Source organism: Giraffa tippelskirchi, chromosome 10 (genome assembly GCF_054371585.1).
Source record: "Giraffa tippelskirchi isolate mGirTip1 chromosome 10, T2T-mGirTip1v1.2.pri, whole genome shotgun sequence".
In the NCBI taxonomy this organism is placed as follows: Eukaryota; Metazoa; Chordata; class Mammalia; order Artiodactyla; family Giraffidae; genus Giraffa; species Giraffa tippelskirchi.
Window position 1 is genome coordinate 102,691,591 of NC_137284.1, and position 24,386 is coordinate 102,715,976.

The following is a 24,386-nucleotide window of genomic DNA, read 5'->3' on the forward strand; positions in this document are numbered from 1 at the left end:
TAGTGACAGAGCTTAGAGCTGAATTGGCACATTTTCTTTATTTTCAAACATCCAGAAAGAGTAGTCTGAGTTCTCTTCAGTTCCTTAACTTACTTCCTTAGTTTAGTGAAATCAGACTTCTATGTTCAGTACTGGACAGAAACTCCTTGAAAAAGTTCCCATACCTTCTTGGTGCTAAATACAGTGGCCACAGTGTGAATACTTCCTGATACCATAGCTAACTCAGGCACTGTAAATACTTCCTCCTTGAAACTTCCTTGTTCCTTGTCATATACTGCATCCTCTTTCTTGGTTATTCTGAGTTCTGTGTTTTGTTGATTGTTCTCTTGGATCTATTTTCTGTTTCCTTTGCCCACTGTCCTTGACTTCTTGCCTATGAATCAAGCCTATACTTTTAGCTATTTATTGGATATATCTGTATGATGATACTCTGTGAATTATTCCAACCCAACCTAGCTTTGCTCCATACCAAACTTTTCTTCCCCTGGTTATTATTGTGGTTCTTGACCTCACCATATTTGGTCACAAGTGAAAGTTAGAGACTTTACTACAGTCTTCAGCTTCTTCCTTTTTTTTTTTTTTTTACCATCTACATACAATTAGATACTCAATATTGTTGGGTTTACCTGTGAAATACATACTGAATATTTTTACTTTCTCTTTTTTTGCAGTGTTTTACTTCATGTCCCTCCCACCCGTGCTAAAATCCCACATGGTCTCTGTTACTTTGCTTCCTCTAATACATTTTTAATATTGCTACCAAAGTTCTGAGCACAGTTGGGTAATACTGTTTTCCTGCCAAAACTTCTACCAGTTCCATTTGTTCTCTTGTGTGGCATGTAAGTCCTAGACTACTATTCTATCTTTAACCCTAGACATACTCTTCAGTATTTTCCTTTCCTCTGAAACCTTGAGTCTTGAACCTAAATTTGTTTTAAAGATGAAATTTTAGACTTCTTGATATTATTGGAAGAAACTAGGCATCACGTGTGGACAGTATGGCTTGACAGCACTTGGACACTCATAATAAATGGGAAAATACATGGTATGCTTATGTTATACTCAAAGCTAGGTTAACAAGCAGGTTTCTTTGTTTCCCTGTAAAATAAGTCCTGTATAGTGATTTCAGTTTCTGAGCAGCAAGAATTAATAACATCCTGGCAGCAATGAATGATGTATATTTTATTTACAGATATACTTTATGTACTTGGAAACTAATATAGAGAAATATCTTAGTTAAGCTGTGCAGCTTGGCTGACTTTTATAGGAAAACAATACATCCCCTGAGGTAATACTAATGTAAGTAGAAAGTAACTATGGAAGTTAGTACATCTAATTGCATTGAGAAAGAATGACTTGTTACCTGTTCTTAATATTATTACAGTTTGTTGTCTCCTAGCCTCTTTATTCTCCTAGTGTATTTCATGTGGATGAGATGTTCATTCTTTATAACGCAACGTATTATTTCATCCAGCCCAATCTTATTACTAACCTCATGTGCCTTAGTTGGCATGTGGCTTCTCTTAGGCAGCATAGTCATTGATGCTGGGAGGAAGAAGATAAATATTAATTGGAGGGTGTTAGATCTGGGAAACCTTAAAAAAATACTAAATATGCTGAGGAAGTCATTTTTGCTGCTATTTTATGGAAGTTTGTATAAAATCTAATTGCTTGATTTGAAAGAAAACTGCAGGTCATAAACAGCAATGAATAAATTGTCAACAGGAATGTTTTTGCATATAGTAAAAATGTTTTGCCCTTGTCTTAAAAGGAAAGCAAGATAATAGCCAATAATCATATTTAAAATGGTAGTGAAACCTTCTCATCTCTGTAATTCCAAGCAAGTCCAGACGTGAACTCAGGATTCAGCATGTATTGTTTTAATGTAAACATGGGTCATCAGTGAAAGCTTATTTTCTAAAATCACCAATATAATGGTAAAGTGAATATGAGCAGTTAGAGTTGTAAGTAGGAGAAAAAAGTCCCAAACTGTAACTGCCACAGAATACTTCCTTTAAAGTAGAATTAATTTTTTTTTTTAAAAAACAGTTTCTACCATTTATATGGCACATACGATCTTCTAGATACTCTGCTAAATACCTTTTAAACATTATCCCTCTTTTTTCTCAAACAGTATCATGAAGCAGATGTTGTTATTTTTCCGTTTACAGATAATTAAGTCGAGGCTTAGAGAAATAATTTGCTTGATTCCATCCATTTACCTAGTATGTGACAGAGCTCTTCATGCCGTTTTTCTGTTAATTTTTAAGGAGAAAAAAATGCTTCCCCACATCCCAGACTGTGTTCCAGGTTCCCTGTGGAGGATTACTAAGCATGTTTTTGTTCTTTAGTCACTGAGTTGTGTTTGACTCTTCAGCGACCTTGTGGACTATAGCCCCCCGGCTCATCTGTCCATGGGATTCTCCAGGCAAGAATAATGGAGGGTAGTCATTCTCTTCTCCAGTGGATTTTCCCGACCCAGGGATTGAACCCTTGTCTCCTACTATTGCGGAAATGTAGACCACACATTATTTCCTTACCACCACCACATGTTCTTCCTAGTCCCGAGTCTGGGGTATAACAATGAGAATGGCCCCTTGTACTCATTTTGGGCTTCGTATATTCACTGTTTCATTTGAACATCACAAGGAGCCCTTGAAACTATATTATGCTTGTTTTACACGTGAAGACGCCACGGCTAAGGGAAGTCAAAGAACTGGCCTACATTCCCAAGTAATAATTAAGAGTTATTCAGAATATTATAAAAATGATCTTCTATAGAACTGTATGTAGTTCTGGACTGATTATGTACAATTGGAAGTTTTAGAACTGAAAGTGTTTTGAGAGTTTATTGTGTGTCAGGAATTGTCCTATTAGTGATTGGCCTAAATACTTTGTACATATCATCTCATTTAATCTTTCCAATATCATGGGAGGTAAGATCTATTATTTTACAGTGAGGAACTTCTGGCCTGTGGTGATTTTAACGTGCCCAAGGTCATTAAGTAAGTGTGAGAGTGAGGCCTCTGACCAGGGCTTTCTCACCTCAGACTTGTGCTCTTGGCCACTGGGCCTTTGTACCAGCTAGTCACAAGGTCAACCAGTCAACCTGGTTTTATAACAGTGAAGTCTATAGCTACTAGTCAACTCAAAGCTAGTACTCTGACTTCTAAGTTGAACCTTTCTTGGGATGTTGATAAAATATTTTGATGTGTTAGTAATAAGGTTTTATATGAAAACACAAATTGTTGCTGTTGTTCAGTTGCTCAGTTGTGTTTCTTTGCGACCCCATGGATTGCAGCACACCAGGCTTCCCTGTCTATCACCATCTCCCAGAGCTTACTCAAACTCATGTCCACTGAGTTATGCCATCCAACCATCTCATTCTCTGTCACCCCCTTCTCCTCCTGCCCTCAATCTTTCCCAGCATCAGGGTCTTTTCAAATGAGTCAGCTCTTCACATCAGGTGGCCAAAGTATTGGAGCTTTTGCTTCAGCATCAGTCCTTCCAATGAATATTCAGGGTTGATTTCCTTTAGGATTGACTGGTTTGATCTCCTTACTGTCCAAGGGACTTTCAAGAGTCTTCCACAACACCACAGGTGGAAAGCATCAGTTCTTCAGTGCTCAGCCTTCTTTATGGTCCAACACTCACATCTGTACATGACTACTGGAAAAACCATAGTTTTGACTATACATTATGTCTTTTTTGAGTGACATCTTCTCCACAATTATAAAACCAAGTGTAAACATCTTGAGATGAAAATCTCTGTTAAAGGCTGTCTGTCTGGCTGAAGGAGGATTTTGATAACTGTTGTTTAAAAGGCTGAATAGAGCCTGGGGTAATGGGTGGAAAGTGGTGTCTCACATGTAGCCTGGAGTAGCCCAGGTTGGGGATTGATGAACATCATGGGCTTGTCTGAAAGCATGTGAAGTCATCAAAAATGAATTGTAAGGAAATAAAACTGACAATTGAAGGTATGCAATAGTGGTCAGAGAGCCAGGTGTGGCAGGAGCAACAGGTTTTATTGACCTTCTGAGTTCGCTAGGTAGTTTGGATGGTAAAAGTTAAAGGGTTGGCAGTGCTTTTATGTATTTCTAGCATACCTTTGCAGAGAAGGCAATGGCACCCCGCTCCAGTACTCTTGCCTGGAAACTCCCATGGATGGAGGAGCCTGGTAGGCTGCAGTCCATGGGGTCGAGAAGAGTCAGACACGACTGAGCGACTTTACTTTCACTTTTCCCTTTCATGCACTGGAGAAGGAAATGGCAACCCACTCCAGTGTTCTTGCCTGGAGAATCCCAGGGACGGTGGAGCCTGGTGGACTGCCGTCTATGGGGTTGCACAGAGTCAGACATGACTGAAGTGACTTAGCAGCAGCAGCAGCATACCTTTGAATGGGCATTTGGGGTCCATGTAAAATGATGAGGCTAGATGGACTTAAAAGCATAGATCAAGTGAAAAACATCAAATTAATGTAAGTAATTTGATGTCTATCTCATGTAGCAACCCTATGACTTGTATACTATTACTTTAATGTCCATTTTATTAATATACAGCATGGTTAAGTAACTTGCTCAGTTTACACCATCTGGTAAGTTGTGGAGGCAAGAGTCGAAGGGAAGCAGTCTGCCTCCACAATCCATGCTCTTAAGCTCTCATATATTTTCCAGGTGGAGACGGCAGAGAGAGGGCAAAGAATAACAAATGCATATATGATATAGAGTGATATCTTTACTACCACTTATTTCACATATCGACTGGAGGCATCCATGCCTGAGGTTACACTCTTGTTTAGAGTTTTGATAAACCATGTAGGTCATCTGAAGTAAAGAAGTGGCTTATCCCTATGTACCACATAGGGTCTTGGTGAGAAACAAATGGTACATGAATGAGGGTGATGAAGAGAGGTTAATGAATAGGGCTGTTCACAAAGGGGTAGGCAATAGTACAGGATTTAACCAGAAAGAAATAGTGAAGCACCCAGGGACTAGTGGCAGTGGGAAGTCATGACAGCCTTGTGCTGGAGGGTGAGGAAGAGGGAGTGGACTTTACTTACTGGTGAGAGTGCGAGGTGTGAGAGAGGGGTCAGTGGACAGGAATCAGGGCCCTGAGCGACTGAATGTAGTGAGTACCAAAACAGCAGCCTGGTGGGAGGTTGGTGGTGGCAATAGATTTCCCACCTTCTCTCTTCCATTAGCTTGTGATCTCCTCCAGGTGCCTCCTATTTGCTGAACCCAATTGGAAGCTTGAAGGCAAGGAAGCTTGGGTGATGTAGTTCACAGATTTTGGGGTAGAGGTCAAAAAAGATCAAGAAATAGATCTAGAGGGCAACAGGGATTAACCAGTGTGCCATTTATTATGGGTCAAATTGTGTGTCCTCTCATCTCCCTCCCCCCTCCAAAACCTCATATATATTGAATTTTTAAACCTCAGTTTCTCAGAATGTGGACCTTTTTGGAAATAGGTAATCGTATAAACTGAGCTCATAAGAGTGATCCCTAATCCAATATGACTGGTGTCTTTATAAAACAGGGAAATTTGAACGAACATACATAGAAGAAGATGACATTGACACAGGGAGAAGATGGCTGTTTACAAGCCAAGTGTTAATTGCATCTACTGGAAACTAGGCAAGATGCCTGGAGCAGATCTGTTCCTAGCCACTTTAGAGAGAATATGGCTGTGCACACCCCTTCACTCACACTTCTGACCTCCATATCTGTGACACAGTACATTGCCATTGTTCTCAGCCATTTAGTTCTTGGTACTTCATGATAGCAGATCCAGGAAACTGATAGACCATATATGGTGATCAAGTTTCTCATTAACCAACTGTTTTTAAAATTTTGTTTTAAGCTTATATAGAATCATAGAGCCACAAAGAATTTAGAAATGAGAACTAGTGTGAAACACTGATTTTGGAGATGAGTCTTTCCCAGGGTCACAGAACTTTAATGGCAGAGTCAGAGCTAGAGCCATACAGGTTAAACATGTATATAGACCTGCATTGGTCAACTTTTAGGTAAGAAAAGCCTTATCACTATAAGTTTTCAGATTTTTATATGTTAATAATTTGGGGGCATTAATTGTTGGTATGTTCCTAGTTTGTACTCGAACCAGCATTTTCTTGTTATATGAGGTAGCTTAAAAACCATATGGTAAATATTCCTATAGGTAAATAACTTAATTTTATTCTGCTTAAAATCATGTTTGCATGATGAACAACAGAGCATCAAAAAAACAATTTCCAGTGTCCAGAATAAAGTGAAAACTCAATGTTATATCTCAGTAGAAAAAAATTTCAGTAGGTTGGAGAGATGTGCCAAAGTCAATGTATAAACAAAGATTTCAAAGTTAAAGAATACTTCAAAATAAACCTTAAGCTATATGTTGGAAGTAAAAATGATTACAGTCCTTGAGGGAAGCAATTTCACAATGTGCAGAAAGAGTCTTAACTTTCATCTTTGCTAGTATTATATAATGTTTGTGTGTGTGTATATATATATATATATATAAAATATATATATATTTTTCTCCCTCAGGACATTACCTGCTTTTTATTTTTGTTTGAACATATTGTTCTGGAAAATTTTAAATATATACAATTTTATTTCATCTGTAACTCCCATCTATTTTGATACTCTGTGTAATTTTGTTACAAATCCCAGACATCACATTGCCCTTTAATTTTGATTATTATTTTTGATAAATAGTTCAATTTTGAGGATTATATTCCAAGGAAAGAATTTGAAATAATTGAAAACCTTTTTACCCAATATGTTCCTTACAGAATTATTTATAATGGTAAAAGAAATTGGAAGCAACTATCGAGCACTAAGGCAAAATATAATTTGTAAAATGTCCATTTGATGGAATGCTGTATTAAACTGAAGCCTGTAAACAGTTGTAGGCAACATGAGTAAAAGCTTATGTTTAAATAATGAGAACTTAAAAGATGTATAGAATAAAATAAGCAAACAAAAGCTTGGCTTGGAGAAATCATGAGAAGGCAATCAACCGAAATATGAAATAATGATTTAGTTGAATCACAGTATTGTGAGTTATTTTTCCTTTTGTCTGATGTTCAATATGTTCCATATCATGTATAGTTTTATGATGGGAAAAATGCAATAAACTTGAATTGTGATAAAAACAAGGAACATAGTATTTGACTTTTGATAATCATACTACCTGGCTCTAATCATTTATGGTAATTGTGGGACCTACTTACAAGAATACCTTCAAAGAAAGATATTAATAGGATTTTCCTGGATTTCAAAACGTGTAACTGAATGCTCTCTTTCCCTCGTTTTCTTAGTTACCTTTTCTACCTTTACCACTTCAAAAAAAGAAGGCAAACGTTTATTTAAAAATCTCCCACAAATACCTTTACCTATGAAATACAAAGAAAAACAATTATAAATACCCCATTCTTCTCTCTAACTTTTGAAATGTTGATTGGCATGAAACTTGGTTCTCATTTCTGATTGGGCTTCCTTTAAAGTTCTTACTGGTCTTGAAATTTCCACTAAAACTCGTAATCCCAGTGTTTAGCTGTATTTGTAGAAGTATTCTTTAAGAATCTGCCTGCAATGCAGGAGACATAGGAGAGGTGGGTTCGATCCCTGGGCTGGAAAGATCCCCTGAAGGAGGAAATGGCAACCCACTCCAGTATTCTTGTCTGGAAAATCCCATGGACAGAGGAACCTGGTGGGCTACTGTCCATGGTGCTGCAGAGTCAGACATGACTGAGCATGTGGGAAGCAATTAGTGTCTTTAAAAACTAAATTTCTGTATGCACATCTGTATATGTTTATTCTATTTGCTTTATTCTTTGCAATTCAGATATGTTGAGTTTGAATTACGTTTTGTATCCGAGGTTCTGCCTGCTTTCTCTCCTTTTATCACCCTGTCCTTATGCTAGGCTAGCATTTCAGCCCATACAGCTAAATCTTAGCATGAAGCATTTTGCCTTGTTTCTAGATGCCTTTTTGGAGCCAGTAGAGCTGCAGTAAAACTATCTTAGAGCTGTGCTATGAAGGATTTGTTTTTTCCCTGAAATCTATCAAATTTGATCTGAATTCTCTGAATTTAAATATTCTCTAATTTTTGAAGTCAGCTTGATTCCAATGATCCTTCTAGTTTTTAGCAATTTCCTTTATTGCTCCACATTTTATCTTAGAAGAGGGGACTGCTTACCTGCAATCTTCCTGTCAAAGGGCCTCCTTGTATTGAACTTCTTGTTAGGAAGTTCCCTGTGACTTTTTGCTCAACAAAGAGGATATGTTTTAAGGAAGAAAACTGCATTTTACCATGTGAAAATAATAATGATTCATTATAACTAAGTAACACAAACTTTTGCCTGTCATTTTCAGTGCCATGACAGAGGGAAACATCTGACAAATGACTTAAAACTTTTGTCTGGAAGTATCTCAGGTCACTTTTGCTCATATTTTGTTAGTCAAAACAAATGACATGGTCACTGTTAAAGGTAAATGGAAAAGTATAGTGAGTATATAAAATAATGTTAAGTATTTGAGAGTATTTTGATAGGTATGATTGGTTGATTAATTTATTTAACTAAACCTGAGTCCTTTTTGTTGTACATTGTTGTATTATCATGCCTGCAATATATACAAAACAGTATATAGCTCTCCTGGAGCCAATATTCTTGTGATAACACTATTTAGGAAATCAGCTTGTCAATATTAATTAAAAATCTTCATTATGAATATATCTTCTGGCCCCATAATTCCACTTCTGAATTGCAACAGTAAAGCAATATTCTTAAATACAAAACTATGGGAAATGATAAACTTTATAATTGTAATACTGAAAAATTAGCAACAAATATCCAGTAGGGAAATAGCTATAATATATTTGCTCATGGAATATTATGAACTTATGAGTTTCTACTGAAAGCAGTTGTTACATTTGTAGTGGTGACTTAGTGACCATTGTAGCATCTCTGATGAAATAAAGCAGGTAACATAGTTGTATCTGAGCTTGGGGGCTAGCAAGATTGTGAGGATTTTAAGTTTTTAGGATTACATAGGTGAATTAGATGTCTCCAAGTATGATTAAAAAGAGTCAGACACGACTGAGAGACTTCACTCAAGTATGATTAAATGGATAGGAAGGTAAGGAGGATGGAGAGAAAGTTTTGAGTTCTGATAGGATGTCAAGTCATTTAAGTAGACAGATCCTGTAGGCAGCTGGAAATATGGGATCAGAGATTGGTTGGAGATGAGGGTTAAAAATGTTCTTTGGGGATTCATCAATCTAGAAATGTTAGTTGAACTTGGAAGTAGATGAACTTCAAAGAAGTGAATTAAGAGGAAGAAGAATGCAGGCAGAAAATCAAAGAGGAGTGGTTGTGGGAGAAAGGATGAAAAGGATCCTGGAAAAAGTGATGAAAAGTTGAGAGAGACAGGAGAGCTAGAAAATTTGCAGTTTGGGGAAATTTTTGAGGAAAGAATTTTTTGAGGGAAATAGAACTAAGAGGCAAAGGAGAAAGAGATTGGGGGAGTAATTTTATTGGTTATTTAAACTAGTTTTTTTTTTTTTTTTTGAAACAGGCTGGTACAATGCTAGGTAACTTATTAAAATTGAAGCATATGATAGATATTGATGGTAATAATACTATTCCATAAAAACTGACAAGTTTTTTGGTCCATTTTAAAACTACTTTTAGTAAGAGGCTTAAGTGATAAGTGGAAATAATTTAAATCTTAATAGAAATTTGCTCATACAAAGAACATGTACTCATACAAGGAAAATTCATATAAAGTTACATGCTAACCAAGTAGTCAAAAATACCAACCGTATTCACTTATTGTAAAGAAATTCATATCTCTAAGACGAGCAGATTAAGTGGTCTGAAGATGCAAAAGAGAAAAAGAAAAGATGGGGAATATTAAAAATCATTTAGAAAAAATATCTGAGTAGAATGGTTCTTTTCAACTCATTGATTTATATACTGTATCTTGAAGCAACTAGAGGACATGGTGACCAATTTTCATGTCACAGAATATTTTCTTTGTTTGCTCTAAGGGACAAAATGGTGACATTAGAAGACTTTACATTAACTTTGTGGGAAGAACTAGGACGTTTGCAATGAGAAAAGTGTAGTTTTGCCATGTCCAAAAAAATACTGTAAGCTAGTAAAATGTAACAGCTACTGTATATCCAAAAGGGCTGCCGAGGCAGTTGGATCTGTATAGATCTCTTTGATTCTCTAACTTTCTAGTTTTAAATCAGTACTGTGTCCTTAGTCAGGTGGTATGTTTGGAATGTATTAAATTTTTGCCGATGGATTCCATGTTCTTCTCCCACAGTAGAGCATAACAATTAGGTTTTTATAGTTTCCCCCTTTCCTTTCAACACTACTGTTGTTGTTCAGTCGCTAAGTCATGTCTGACTCTGTGATTCCATGGACTGCAGCATGCCATGCTTCCCTATCCTTCCTCATCTCCCAGAATTGGCTCAGATTCATTTCCACTGAGTCAGTGATGCTGTCTAATCATTCCATCTTTTGCCACCCTCTTCTTTTGCCTTCAATCTTTCCCAGCATGAGTATTGGAGTTTCAGCATCAGTTCTTCCAATAAATATTCAGAATTGATTTTCTTTAGGATTGACTGGTTTAATTTCCTTGCTGCCCAAGGGACTCTTAAGAGTCTTTTCCAGCACCACAATTCGATAGCATCAGTTCTTCGGCATTTAGCCTTCTTTATGGTCCAACTGACACATCAGTACATAACTACTGGAAAAACCATAGCTTTGACTATATGGACTTTTGTTGGCAGTGATGTCTTTACTTTTTAATATGTTGTCTAGGCTTGTCATAGCTTTCCTTCCAAGGAGCAAGTGTTTTTTTTAATTTCATGGCTACAGGCACCATCCGTAGTGATTTTGGAGCCCAAGAAAATAAAATCTGTCACTGCTTCCGCTTTTCTTCCATCTATTTGCCATGAAATGATGGGAGTGGATGCCATGATCTTAGTTTTTTGAATGTTGAGTTTTAAGCCAGCTTTTACACTCTCCTCTTTCACCTTGGTCAAGAGTTCCTTTTCACTTTCTACCATTAGAGTGATATCACATTATGGAAGACTAAATATTCAGTTCAATTCAGTTGCTCAGTCGTGCCCGACTCTTTGCAACCCCATGAATCGCAGCACAGCAGGCCTCCCTGTCCATCACCATCTCTGGAGTTTACCAAAACTCATGTCCATCGAGTCGGTGACGCCATCTAGCCATCTCATCCTCTGTCGTCCCCTTCTCCTCCTGCCCCCAATCCTTCCCAGCATCAGGGTCTTTTCCAATAAGTCAACTCTTTGCATGAGGTGGCCAAAGTATTGGAGTTTCAGCTTCAACATCAGTCCTTCCAATGAACACCCAGGACTGATGTCCTTTAGGATGGACTGGTTGGATCTCCTTGTAGTCCAAGGGACTCTCAAGAGTCTTCTCCAACACCACAGTTCAAAAGCATCAATTCTTTGGTGCTCAGCTTTATTCACAGTCCAACTCTGACATCTATACATGACTACTGGAAAAACCATAACCTTGACTAGACGGACCTTTGTTGGCAAAGTAATGTCTCTGCTTTTTAGTATGCTATCTAGGTTGGTCATAACTTTCCTTCCAAGGAGTAAGCATCTTTTAATTTCATGGCTGCAATCACCATCAGTAGTGATTTTGGAGCCCCCCAAAATAAAGTCTGCCACTGTTTCCACTGTTTCCCCATCTATTTCCCATGAAGGGATGGAACCAGATGCCGTGATCTTAGTTTTTTGAATGTTGAGCTTTAAGCCAACTTTTTTACTCTCCTCTCTCACTTTCATCAAGAGGCTCTTTAGTTCCTCTTCACTTTCTGCCATAAAGGTGGTGTCATCTGCATATCTGAGGTTATTGATATTTCTCCCAGCAATCTTGATTCCAGCTTGTGTTTCTTCCAGCCCAGCGTTTCTCATGATGTACTCTGCATAGAAGTTAAATAAGCAGGGTGACAATATACAGCCTCGATGTACTCCTTTTCCTATTTGGAACCAGTCTGTTGTTCCATGTCCAGTTCTAACTGTTGCTTCCTGACCTGCATACAGGTTTCTCAAGAGGCAGGTCAGATGGTCTGGCATTCCCATGTCTTTCAGAATTTTCTACAGTTTATTGTGATCCACACAGTCAAAGGCTTTGGCATAGTCAATAAAGCAGAAATAGATGTTTTTTCTGGAACTCTCTTGCTTTTTCGATGATCCAGTGGATGTTGGCAATTTGATCTCTCGTTCCCTAAGTATTAAGATGTAAAAATTATCAGGATCTGATTAGTATCATCAAAAAGATTTAGAATATTAGGTTTTTTAATTAGGGTAAGACTTAGATCATTTACTTTTTACCTCACTGTAGCAGATGAAGAATTTGAGGCACAGGAAAATTAAGTGATCTAGTCCTACTAGAACCTGGCTTTACCTGTCAGGTTATCAGATATTTCCAATAGTTTCTGCTGTACCTATTATAATTTTACAATATTAGTGCTAAAATGCCCCTGTAACCAGGTAGAGAATTTCTTTGTGAATAATGATAAAATCGTTGATGTGGTTTCACTCAGTAACTGAGCAAGTTAGATCCCAAGAGCAAATACCATTTGTTAAGTGAGGCAAGAGAGGGGGAGGGATAGCTCCTAGGCATGGGACATTGAGTCTGTGATAGTAAGATCAAGATAGTAAAAAACATTCAGGGCTTGGTGTCAGAGGGACTGGGGTTCAGTTTTGATGGTGCCACTTACACTAATTGTGTCACTTTGGGCAAAGTCCTAAACTATCAAGTTTCTTCATGTATGAGATAGGAGTCATGATTAATCTACTTCATAGATTAATTGTGAGAATCAATTAATCAAGCTATAGAGAGAAAGATTCAAAGTCGTTTACCAATATTTATGACTACTACCACCTTCCAGACAGTACTGCAGATCCCAGTAATAAAGAGACAATAGATTCTTTTTGTAAAACACTATGAAAGGCCAGAAATTAAGTAAAATTTACCACGAAATCTGATATAATTGATCAGTATTTAGAATAATAGGTTTGTAACTTGGAAGAAGTACCTGACTCTTCAAAACAGGACTTTGTCTTCTTTTATCCTCAAGGAGATCACAACTAGTTGGAGAGATGATCTGTTAAGCAAAAAGCCCATCTTTATGGAGGTCATTGTTATAATAAATTACTTTTGCAAACTGTTAATTCTGGATTGAAGATGGAAAAGGAATATCAGCGGTATATCAAAAAGGAGGAGGACGATTATTTGCTTAGAAAGCATGGGGTAATATTTTTTTTCATTGTTTTACTTTAAAAACCACCCCTTTTATTCTGTAACATCTTTCTTGTCCTCCTACTAGAGATCAAAGCACTGTAATTACTCTTTGAGTCTGCAAGCGACTGAATGTCTGTGTTCAATCAAAGACCCCATCTTTTATTTTTACCTCTAAAGGATAATTTGAATTCACTGAGATTTTTGACCTCAATTTTAAGATTCGTACATGGCTGGCAATCTTTATGAAGTATTCTAGCTATTTTTAATATTTAAGTAAATTATGATCATCTAGTGATCGAGCTTCCGACTGTAAGCTATTTGTCATTTATGATTGTGCTATGTATTTCTACATTTATAAATATTTTGTGATTTCTAAAATGTACATTTTTGTTCATATTTCAGTACGTCTTTAAATGGATACCTTCTTAAATTCCTTCTTGGCCAGGTGGTGATTTTGATGGAGTTATCATTGTCTGTGCATGTATGAATGTGGTCATAGTGTCAATGTTTTAATTGAGTTATGTGTATTTTAGGTAGCACTATATTTCCCAGTAGAGTAGGAAATGACCACCCACTCCAGTTTTATTGCCTGGAAAATCCCATGGACAGGGGAGCCTGGTGGGGTACAGTCCATGGGGTTGCAAAGAGTTGGACACAACTGGGCATGCACACACGCACACACACACACACACACACACTGGCATGCGCTCACACACACACATGCGCGCGTGCGCACGCACACACACACACATTTCCCAAATCCTAAGATTTGGCCTTGGAAAGATAAATCGTACATACACAAAGGCATAGAAGCAGTGAAACATATGACAGAGACAAAACTAACAAATCTTCGGAGATAAGCATTGTGTCATCATGGATTGCTTTTTTTCTTTCTTGGTGGTATGTAAATCATAAAAGTACATCATATAATCCAGTGTTTTGGGTTCACTGAAGCATTGGTTTCACTATATTATTTTAGCTTGAGTAATTTAAATGAGATGACTTACATTCTAGAGGAAATGTTAAGGTGTGTTTATGGAAAGTGAATGTCATTTCAAAAGTCATACTTTTACTTACAGACGCTCTTAAAGGTTACTTTTTAAAAAAATCATGAGTATTATTCAAATGTAAAATGAATGTGTCAAAGATTTTATTTAGCTCATTAATTAATGAGTGAACCATTAAGATAATACAACTTGTTCACAGGAGAGTTAAAAGAGCATGTGTACAACCTCTACCTTCCATCCTTTGGATCATGATCATCAGTGATTCCCCCCACTCCACATTGGGCACAATTTGCATTTCTATGGAAAAAGTCATTCGTATTAATATGTATTTTATAACTTAGAGTTGTGAAGCAGCTGAAAGACATTAAAGGGCTTAAAAAAAGTGAAAGTCACTCAGTCAAGTCCGACTCTTTATGACTGTATGAACTGTAGCCTGCTAGGCCAGAATATTGGAGTGGGTAGCCATTCCCTTCTCCTGGGGATCTTCCCAATGGATCGAACCCAGGTCTCCCACATTGCAGGCTGTTTCTTTACCATCTGAACCACCCAAAGGGAAGCCCAAAGGGCTTAAAAGCCTTGATGTAATTGAATAATCTAGATGGGTACACTGACAGGATACCCGTTAATACTTCTTTGCATCTTTTAAAGTCTTTCACATTTTCTGACAAATCCTAGCGTTTGGAAGATTTCGCAACTGGCTTCTTACTGAATTTCATAGAAAGGATTGCATTTAGGCCATGCTAGAAAGATCAGTACCTTATCATATGGCCTCTTCCTCCATCACTCATTATTCCATGTTACTCTTTTTTTTTTTTTTTTCTTTCTTTTTGGCCACCCTATGTAGCTTGCCAGATCTCAGTTCCCTGACTAGAGTGTGAACCCAGGCTCCGGCAATGAGAGTGCAGAGACTTAACCACTGGGCCACCAGAAAACTCCAGAATGTTACTAATTTTGAATTTCTCATATGTTAGGTCAGTAGATTGAATTTAGCCCAGATTATATTTTGGAGTAGAGAAAAAAATGTAAAAAACAAACAAACAAGAAACCTTACAAATTAAGAATTGGAACTTCCCTGTTGGGTCCAGTGGTTAAACTCTGCACTTCCAATGCAGGGGAAAAGAATCTCATCCGTGGTCGGGGAACCAGGATCCCACATGCTGCACAGTATAGCCAAAAAAAAAAAAAGAATACTTACTGATTGCATACCTTGTTAAAGCCCAGCTAATTAAAATAATTATATTTGTCCCAAGAATAATTATTAATAATGAAATTATCCAAAGTTAAAATTTCTAGCAATGTTTTCTAGAAATGTTTGAAACCATATAAGCAACAGATTCTTAATGAACTTAGCTATATCCGAAAATGAGTCTTTGCATTTAATACCTTGTATACTTTAGTGAACTGAGAATAAAATGTTTCCATATTTTGTGTAATATTCTTAAATATGGAAAAATAGAAAATTAAGTGTGCTTCATAGAGAGCAGAATGAAAATTATTATAACAAAATATGTATTACTTCAAAATTGAGAATAAATTAGTGGTTTCTTACTGTTTTTGACTCATTAATTTTGGAAACAGGTATTTCATTTTCTGATAACTGTATGACTGAGCATAACTTGTCACTTGAGAATTACTTCAAATCAAAAGTGTCTCAATTTATTGTTACAAAACTGCCTGTGTTGAATATATGAATGCATAAAGATCTTATTGAGTATCCTGCTGCTGCTGCTAAGTCGCTTTAGTCGTGTCTGACTCTGTGCGACCCCATAGACGGCAGCCCACCAGATTCCGCCATCCCTGGGATTCTCCAGGCAAGAATACTGGAGTGGGTTGCCATTTTCTTCTCCAATGCATGAAAGTGAAAAGTGAAGTCGTTCGGTCGTGTCTGACTCCTAGCGACCCCATGGACTGTGCAGCCTACCAGGCTCCTCCGTCCATGGGATTTTCCAGGCACGAGTACTGGAGTGGGTTGCCATTGGCTTCTCCGTATTGAGTATCCAGACACATTTTTTTTCATCTGCTAATATACTGCTAATACAAATTTTTGAGACATAACCCTTTACATTAAAAAATTTGGCATTCAATTTGGGCTGAATTTCCCAAACCATAGGGAGGTACTCATTAGTTTAGCAAACATTTGAGTGCCATCTGTGTACTAATCATTTGTAAACTGCATGTTATTTTAAGCAGCTGAAAGAACAGGAATGATTGGGCTTATCTGTGTGGAAGTGATTTAGGGTTAGTTTGAGACTTTGGTAAGAGATAGCTGGTAGCCTGTCAGTTAATACCTGCACTGCTCAAAACCACCCTGTGTGCTAGCAGCAGCTCCCCTCCAGTCTTTTTTTTCTTGTCCCTCACTGATTCAAGGACAGATGGTAGAGTCCATATTAATGGTGAAGGTCATCTCTTTGTTTCATCCTGTCTTGTAGGTGACATTAACCTCTATATGTACTTAATTTAAGGCTGAAGTTGACATCAAATAAAGCTACAACTTAATTTGAATACTTTTACAGTAATACATGTTACAACATCCATTTGTAAGTTAAATAGATTCACAAATGTGTCTATGAATCTATTACTAAGGCACTTTTTTTTTTCTTGATCTTAAACAACAGACATTATTTTCTCACAGTTCTAGAGGCTAGAAGTCTGAGATCCAAGTGTTAGCAAATGTTGGTTTCTTTTGAGGACTCTCTCCTTCCCTTTGTAGATGGTTGACCTCTTGTGTCTTCACATGGTCTCTCCTCTGTGCACAAGACTCTTTTCAGATTTCCTCTTCTTATAAGAATACTGGTCATATTGGATTTGGGTCCACCATAGTTATTTAATTTAATCATTACTATCTTTTTTTTATGTTAATGGGTTTTCATGGAGGTTGTTGAGGGACTGATGTTGATCAAGGAAAACTCAGAGGAGTAAATCTATTGTAAAGATGGGGAGGAGGCGTAAAATAAACAAGCTAAAGGATTAGATGCTTCCATTTCTTAAGGCCATAAAATGAAATCTGCAGAGAAGTATCTTTAAAGCTTTAATAAAAGCTGATCTGTACAGAGAACACTTCCAGTTGTTTTAGATTATTACCCATGATAATGACAATAGGGTGAGAAAAGTCAAATGCAAGTTAAGTAACCAGAATGTATTTAGTTAGTGCAATCTCAGATGGGGGATTTGGTATAGATAGAGCCCCAGGCAAAGTGATAATCTCTTCCTTCTTTTTTTTTTTTGAATACCTATTATGTTTCAGGCATTGCCCTAGGTACTTGGGATAGGTCAGTGAACAAAAGGATAGAGATCCTCCCTGTGAAGAAGTGAGTGGTCTAGTATCTCCTAGAAGTAGCTCTCTAACTCAGTTCCACTGCCTATTATTCTACTAGTAACTATAATTGTTTTAAGTCTGCATGGAAAGACACTATTAGTTTTATATTTCCGATGACCTATACCTTATCTTATGTTCTGCTTAAGCCTTCCTTTTAAAAAAGTATTTATTGATTTCTTATGCTATGAGTGCTATGTCCAGAAGAAATGAAGGATTTATGTCTTGACTAAGTAGCATTTGGGCATTTTGTTTTGCTAATAAGGTGTTTCAATCACTGATTAAGCTCTGTTAATTTGTGGCCTTTGTGCAGTTGGTCTGTTTGATAAGATTTCATCCTTTAATACTGTATCAGTGTGCCTTTCCTCCTTTTTTCTTTCCTACTTTGTTTTTTTGTCCCTCTCTTTTCTTCAGTTAGTCCTGTTTTCCAACCTTTACCCTTTCAGCATTCCACAAAAAGGATCTTCTAATTTGAGCTTTAAATGCTCAATCTTGAGTGCATTTGAACTCCTATTCTCTATTTGTACTTTAAATTATTCTCAGTCTTCAAATTGTGCTTCTTTTTATTCACCATAACCTTGTATGGTGTTGTTACTCTGAAGCATACAACAGTTTAAACTGATGTGTGTGTGTGTATATGTGTGTGCATACACGCGTTTGCCAGTGCATTAGCTAAGCTACAATACAAATGTGTGTGTGTTTATTAACAGATACATGAACATGCAGATTGTGTTAAAACATAAGAGAAAGTGATAGCTTATGTTGAATGTGATCTCCGAAGATTTTGCTTTGGGACCAGGGACCAGGCTCAAGGGTTTTTGTGTAGCAGAGTTTTATTAAAGTATAAAAAAGGACAAGAAGGCTGGAGGGCTGCAGTCCATGGGGCCGCAAATACTGGGACACGACTGCGACTAAGCACAAAAAGGGACAGAGAAGGCTTCTGACAGAGACATGAGAAGGGGTGTCCTACTCTCTAGTCTTATCAAGGCCTTATATACTTTTACCAGATCCACTCCCATTATGTACATATTAAATTAGCAAGATTAGAACTAACAATAGAAAGGTCTTACCAGACCCACTCCCATATAACATAATCAGATTAGTCAGAAGGTTCCTGTTAAGATGGAGAAACTTGTCCTTCAGCAAGATACTTGTTATATAATCCTTAGTATAGAGCTTAAGGAAGAATATACCCTTGAGCAAGAAGTTGTTTTGTTGTATAATCATTAGCTCTGGGCTTAAAGAAAGTTAGTCTTAAAGATTGTTGTCATAACAACTCAGAATTTAAGAAAAAAGTCTTATGTGACTAAGACAAAGCAATGTAGAAAAACAAATTCATGAGTCTGATAATAGGGAAACAGAAGTAAATAACAAGCTTACTTCTTCCAAGGGATAAGGGAACTGTTTTTTTTTTAAATAAAGATACTGCATTTAAAAACTGCATTACATTTAATGTATGATTTATAGAGAAGCAATTTGAAATTCTGTTTAAACATTTTTGTCTTTCAAAATTGGATAGTCAAGATATATACACAATATTCTTTACACTTAAAATTTCACACACATAATGCATTTAAATTATATGTGTGATATAATGGATAGAGAATCAAATTACTCCCTTTCTACCCTATCCCCACTTATTTCCATTGTGCCTCTGTAGAAAGAATTGAAAATACAGTAAGTTTTAGAATGTTTACAGTGATCCACATATTTAAAAATGGAGGGAAAATGGGTAGTAGCTGAACACACTTGAATTCAACAGAATAGCTGTTGAGATTTTATAATTTCAGCCTTTTCAATGTTTTGTCAGAGCATTTGAAAAAGTAAACTGTGAAGTCCCACTTAGATATTTTGAGGAGAATTCTGTTGTGTGAAGCTTGGACTTGGAATGTAAAGCAGCACTCTAAGATGTCCGCATACGGAGAACTGTTCAGAGGGGCCTTGATACACGTTTGAGTTCTATGTGCTTAGGTGAGCCAACACTTCTGGTTTCCTGGGGATTAAGTTCGCACCATTAAGAGCCTCATGCTTGTGTTCTTTACCAGTCCTCTCAGGTTTCCTCCTCTGGTGACTGTGGTCATAATACTGTTTTGAAGGTGGCCTAGTGCTTGGAGAGACTCACAAAATAACTAACTCTGTTGTATTTGAAGAAAGGGCTGTGTCATGGGGCACAGGAATTTTTTGTTTAATATATTGTGTGGTATTATGTAACTTACCCTTTCTAGGCTTCATTTTCTCACTTTTGAAAGGAAGCGGATTCATGAGATAATCTTGAAGTCTCCATCAAAAAAAAAATATGTTATTATATGTATGTGTTTTCACTGACTGAATTAAAAGTTTTGTTGGATATTCTGGGAAAAAAAAAAGTGGAGTGAACAACCCTCAGTATTTCTAAAGCAGTTGTGTAATTGAGACATTCTAGATTTTGTGTTGTGTTCCCCTTTGATATTCTTGTCAACATAGAGGCTTTTGTTCTGTTGTATTTATATGGTAATTATAACTAGGACCAAGCCAGCTCAGTTTGGTTTTTGGATTCAAAGGACTTGCTTGGGTAGCAGCAGTTAATTATATGGGAAAACTTAAGGTTAAAAACACTTTTCTTCCTATGATTTACAAGGAACCTCCTTGCATGTAACTTTAGAAAATTTTGTTAGTATTTACATTCAGCATTGCAGTGTTTTTTGCCTCATTAATTGCATCTAGTCCTACTTTATTTGTACCAGATTTTTTTGTCTGGTAGCTGGCAATCTTTTGAGGTAGCTCCACATACATTTCAATGAACACCTGGGCCTTCTCGTTAGCACAGGCCATTACTGAAGGCTAGAGACATCCTTGTGTCCATCTTTAATCTGACATCTGGTTTCAGGGTTATTTCGTCCAATATCCTGGCTTTGATGAAAGTTTATATTGGGAGCAGAGGGTCATTAAAGGGGTAAAATCCAGCATTTGGAAAGTCTAGAAAATCAGTCAACTGCAAATGATGAAGTTCTCAAATGTATGTTTCTAAGGCTACTTCCAGTGATTGAAACCAATTTTGAAAATGCGAAAACTTGAAATAGTTTCTGATAAAACTTCTGTAGAAAAAGTGCAGTCAGACGATCTTGGGACTGATTTGTGGAACATGGTAGGTGGCTCCCAGAAGGGAATCTCTACCCACCAGTGAACACTTATCTGTACATCTTTGGACGTTCCTGTGATGACCAGCTCATATCACAGTACCTGCAGAGCTCTCATGCATTTTCACCCTGCCTTGTGTTCTAGGTAGCTGTGTACTTGACTTTCTCTGACATAATGTGCAGACACAAGTTTGCTCTCTCCAGGTCATCAAGTCTGGGAGTGCAGTTCTGAGGAGGTGTGAGAATAATTGAAGCAGACAAAGTGCCTGAGATGGGGACCCTGGGTGGTAGAGTGGAGATTGGAAGGGTGATTAGGAAGAACCATTTCTGAAAAACAGAGATGAGAGCATTAGCTGTGGATTATCTGGGTGGAATAGCTAGGCGAGGAAATACGCTCCAGAGGGAAGCAATTCTAGAAGAGGAGTAGATACTGGGGTGCATGGTTTGAGATGAGTCTGTCCTGGGTCTGTGCATAGCCAGGCTGCTTCTAATAGCTGGACCCCATCTTGATTTGATACTGTGTCCATTGCTTCTTTGTTGCCAGATCATGCCTTCATATGAATGTGAAGCTTCTCTGGGGGCAGATAGTGTTTTCTAGTCATGTGTTATCCTATTGTTGCCTAGCACATAGTAGACACATTTTTTAAAAACTATTGAATTTAGTTTATATTTTCCAAGTGGGTTATAAGGGTTGTAATTCATATTTTATGTGTGTGGGGAGATGAGAAAGTTATTATTTAGTAGCTGATAGTCTCACTGATTAGCATATGTCTTCTAGGAAGATGAATGACCAAGCCTACACATTCTTTTCACCTTGGCCTTTGTGTGCTTTCTTTTGGCTATCAGCTTCATCTAGATTGTAAACAGCAACCCAGAAGACAAAGGTTTTATACTCCATTATCATTTCTTCTAGCCAAACAGTTTTTTGTGAATAGAACAGTCTAGTAAAGGAGAGGTTGTTTACCTTTAATTAGGCTTCCCAGGAAATAGTTCTAGCCTTTACCTTTGATTAAAATTGGAGTTTTTGTTTTCCAGAGTATTTCCAGATATAATTATAAAATGAACCATGTTTGGAAGCAGTATGGGAGTCCCAAATAAAATAATAATTTAAGACTACTTAGTCTTAGTAGTTCTGTAAGCAGTTCTATAATTTTTATTGTTAAAAATCCCTTCCATGTTTACAGTTCAAATGGATTAGATTGTGGTATATGTGTATGTGTGTGTGTATGTATATATTTATGCATGTATAAGCAGTATTCTTTTAAACTCCCTGGAGGTCATTTTAAAAGTGAGATGTACCCAGTAGTAAGAAACTGCGTATTTTTGGTTGAGAGATACTTTAAAAAATGTAGTGCTATCATAACTCATTATGGATGAACCTTTAATAGGTGAAGGCGTTGGTTCACCAATCTTGTGGATTGGTTTCTGCCTCAGGAATATTTTGCTTTTATAAATTTCATGGCGCAACAAGAAACAAATTCATACATGCTAATGTGAAATAATATTAAAGAAAATTTAGGTGTTAAACTTTGAGGAACAGATTTTTCTGGTATGCATACTGAGAGTGTTACATCATGAGAGACAATGACATTGTTAAAATTGGGGTGCTTTGCTGCTGCTAAGTCGCTTCAGTCGTATCCGACTCTGTGCGACCCCATAGACGGCAGCCCACCAGGCTCCCCCATCCCTGGGATTCTCCAGGCAAGAATACTGGAGTGGGTTGCCATTTCCTTCTCCAGTGCATGAAAGGGAAAAGTGAAAGTGAAGTCACTCAGTCGTGTCCGACTCCTAGCAACCCCATGGGTCTGCAGCCTACCAGGCTCCTCCACCCATGGGATTTTCCAGGCAAGAGTACTGGAGTGGGGTGCCATTGCCTTCTCCTCTGTATAAACTACTGTCTCATTATCAACATCAAACTAGAGTAACCTAGCTTATCCACAAGGCATTTGTTTAGAGGGGAGAGGAAAACCTCAACAGCATTTTGTATCCCACAGATACCACTCCAATCCTGACCACACCAAAGCATCCACCTTTTTGCTGAAATAAATTAGCTATTAATTTCCATTAATGTAGATACTAGTTTCCATTGTAACACACAAAGCTGTGATAAGGGAGGGACTTGAGCAATGATTTAATTCCACCCTGACCGAACTCTTTACTCTTTTAAGAACTGGGCCAGGGACAAAACGTTATATAAACGTATCGAATGAAAATACATGTAAACAAAAGCACAGCGCACCTCTCCAAAGGCTCCAAAATATTCTTTAATTTGTTCCTCCGAAGTATCTGGGCTCAATCCACCCACGAAAACCTTTTTTGGGGGTTCCTTCCCCTTTAAAGCTTTGGCCCTTTTAGGGTCTATCAATTTGCCATCCAGCTTGTGTTCTTTGGGGTGCTTTATGACATGTATATAATTAATCATTTATAAGCAAGTCATACTCAGTTTTACAGGTTGTGCATTGCGTAACTATAGAGATGTATGTAGACCTTACAAGTCTGTATGATGCAACTCTGGGGTAAATAAGATGGAAAATACTCTTTTATTCTCGAGGTGTGTATTTTTGTATGCCGGGAGATCCAACCAGTCCATCCTAAAGGAAATCAGTCCTGAGTGTTCATTGGAAGGACTGATGCTGAAGCTGAAACTCCAATACTTTGGCCACCTGCTGTGAAGAGCTGACTCATTGGAAAATACCCTGATGCTGGGACAGATTGAGGCCAGGAGGAGAAGGGGACAACAGAGGATGAGATGGTGGGATGGCATCACCGACTCAATGGACATGAGTTTGGATAAACTTCGGGAGTTGGTGATGGACAGGGAGGCCTGACGTGCTGTGGTCTGTGGGGTCGCAAAGAATCGGACACGACTGAGCGACTGAACTGAACCGAACTGAACTGAGATAGTAAACTAGTAGATATTTCTGTCAAGTATATCAGATAAAAATTAAGTGCTATACAAAAAAGTGTGGTGTGATAGTGGACCGATAGCTACTTTAGATTAGGAGGTCAGAAAGAAATAATATAAATGAAAAAGCAATGCAAAAACCTTTAAGTGGCACAATTAAAATTATTTTATATACATCTTTTAAGATTGTCATTTTTGTACTTCTGTTGCTAAGGATACTGAGTCTGACACAGTTCTTTGTTTCACTCTGGATTTTTCCAAACTGTTTTAGCAGTGGATGTATTTTTTAAAAGATTTATTTTGGCTGGTTTTCATAAATAAAGAATAACTATATAGTGTCAAATTCTTTGAGTTTAACTCAGTGACAAGATTCCAAGTATAAAACCGAGTTTTAAAAAATTTGAGTAACTTTGTTTTTATACAATGAGAAAAAAATTTTTTTAAGTATTCAGTGATATGTATATTTAAGCTTGAAAAGACTCGGAAGATAACTTAGTCTTCAGTTAAAAATGAGTCTTTATTTAACTTTTCTAATGTCTGTGAAATGTTATGAGCAGTTTAGCTTTTGTGTTCTTACATTGTTTGCTTAAAAATGTTCATTTTTTAGGAAATACTGTATTTTTTTCCATCCTACTTTCTATCTCTCTTTGTTTTTCACAAAGTGTTTCCATGTTGCTACTTGGATTTTATGTCAGTTATTTTAAATAGCTTCAAAATAGAAGATACAGTAGGTATGTGG

The 24,386-nt window shown here is 37.2% G+C and overlaps 1 protein-coding gene across 17 annotated transcripts in view; it reads left to right on the plus strand.

The window, feature by feature from the left end:
* The window catches only part of IMMP2L (inner mitochondrial membrane peptidase subunit 2), a 917,103-nt gene that overhangs the window by 95,959 nt on the left and 796,758 nt on the right, over positions 1-24,386 (plus strand). The window lies entirely within an intron of this gene.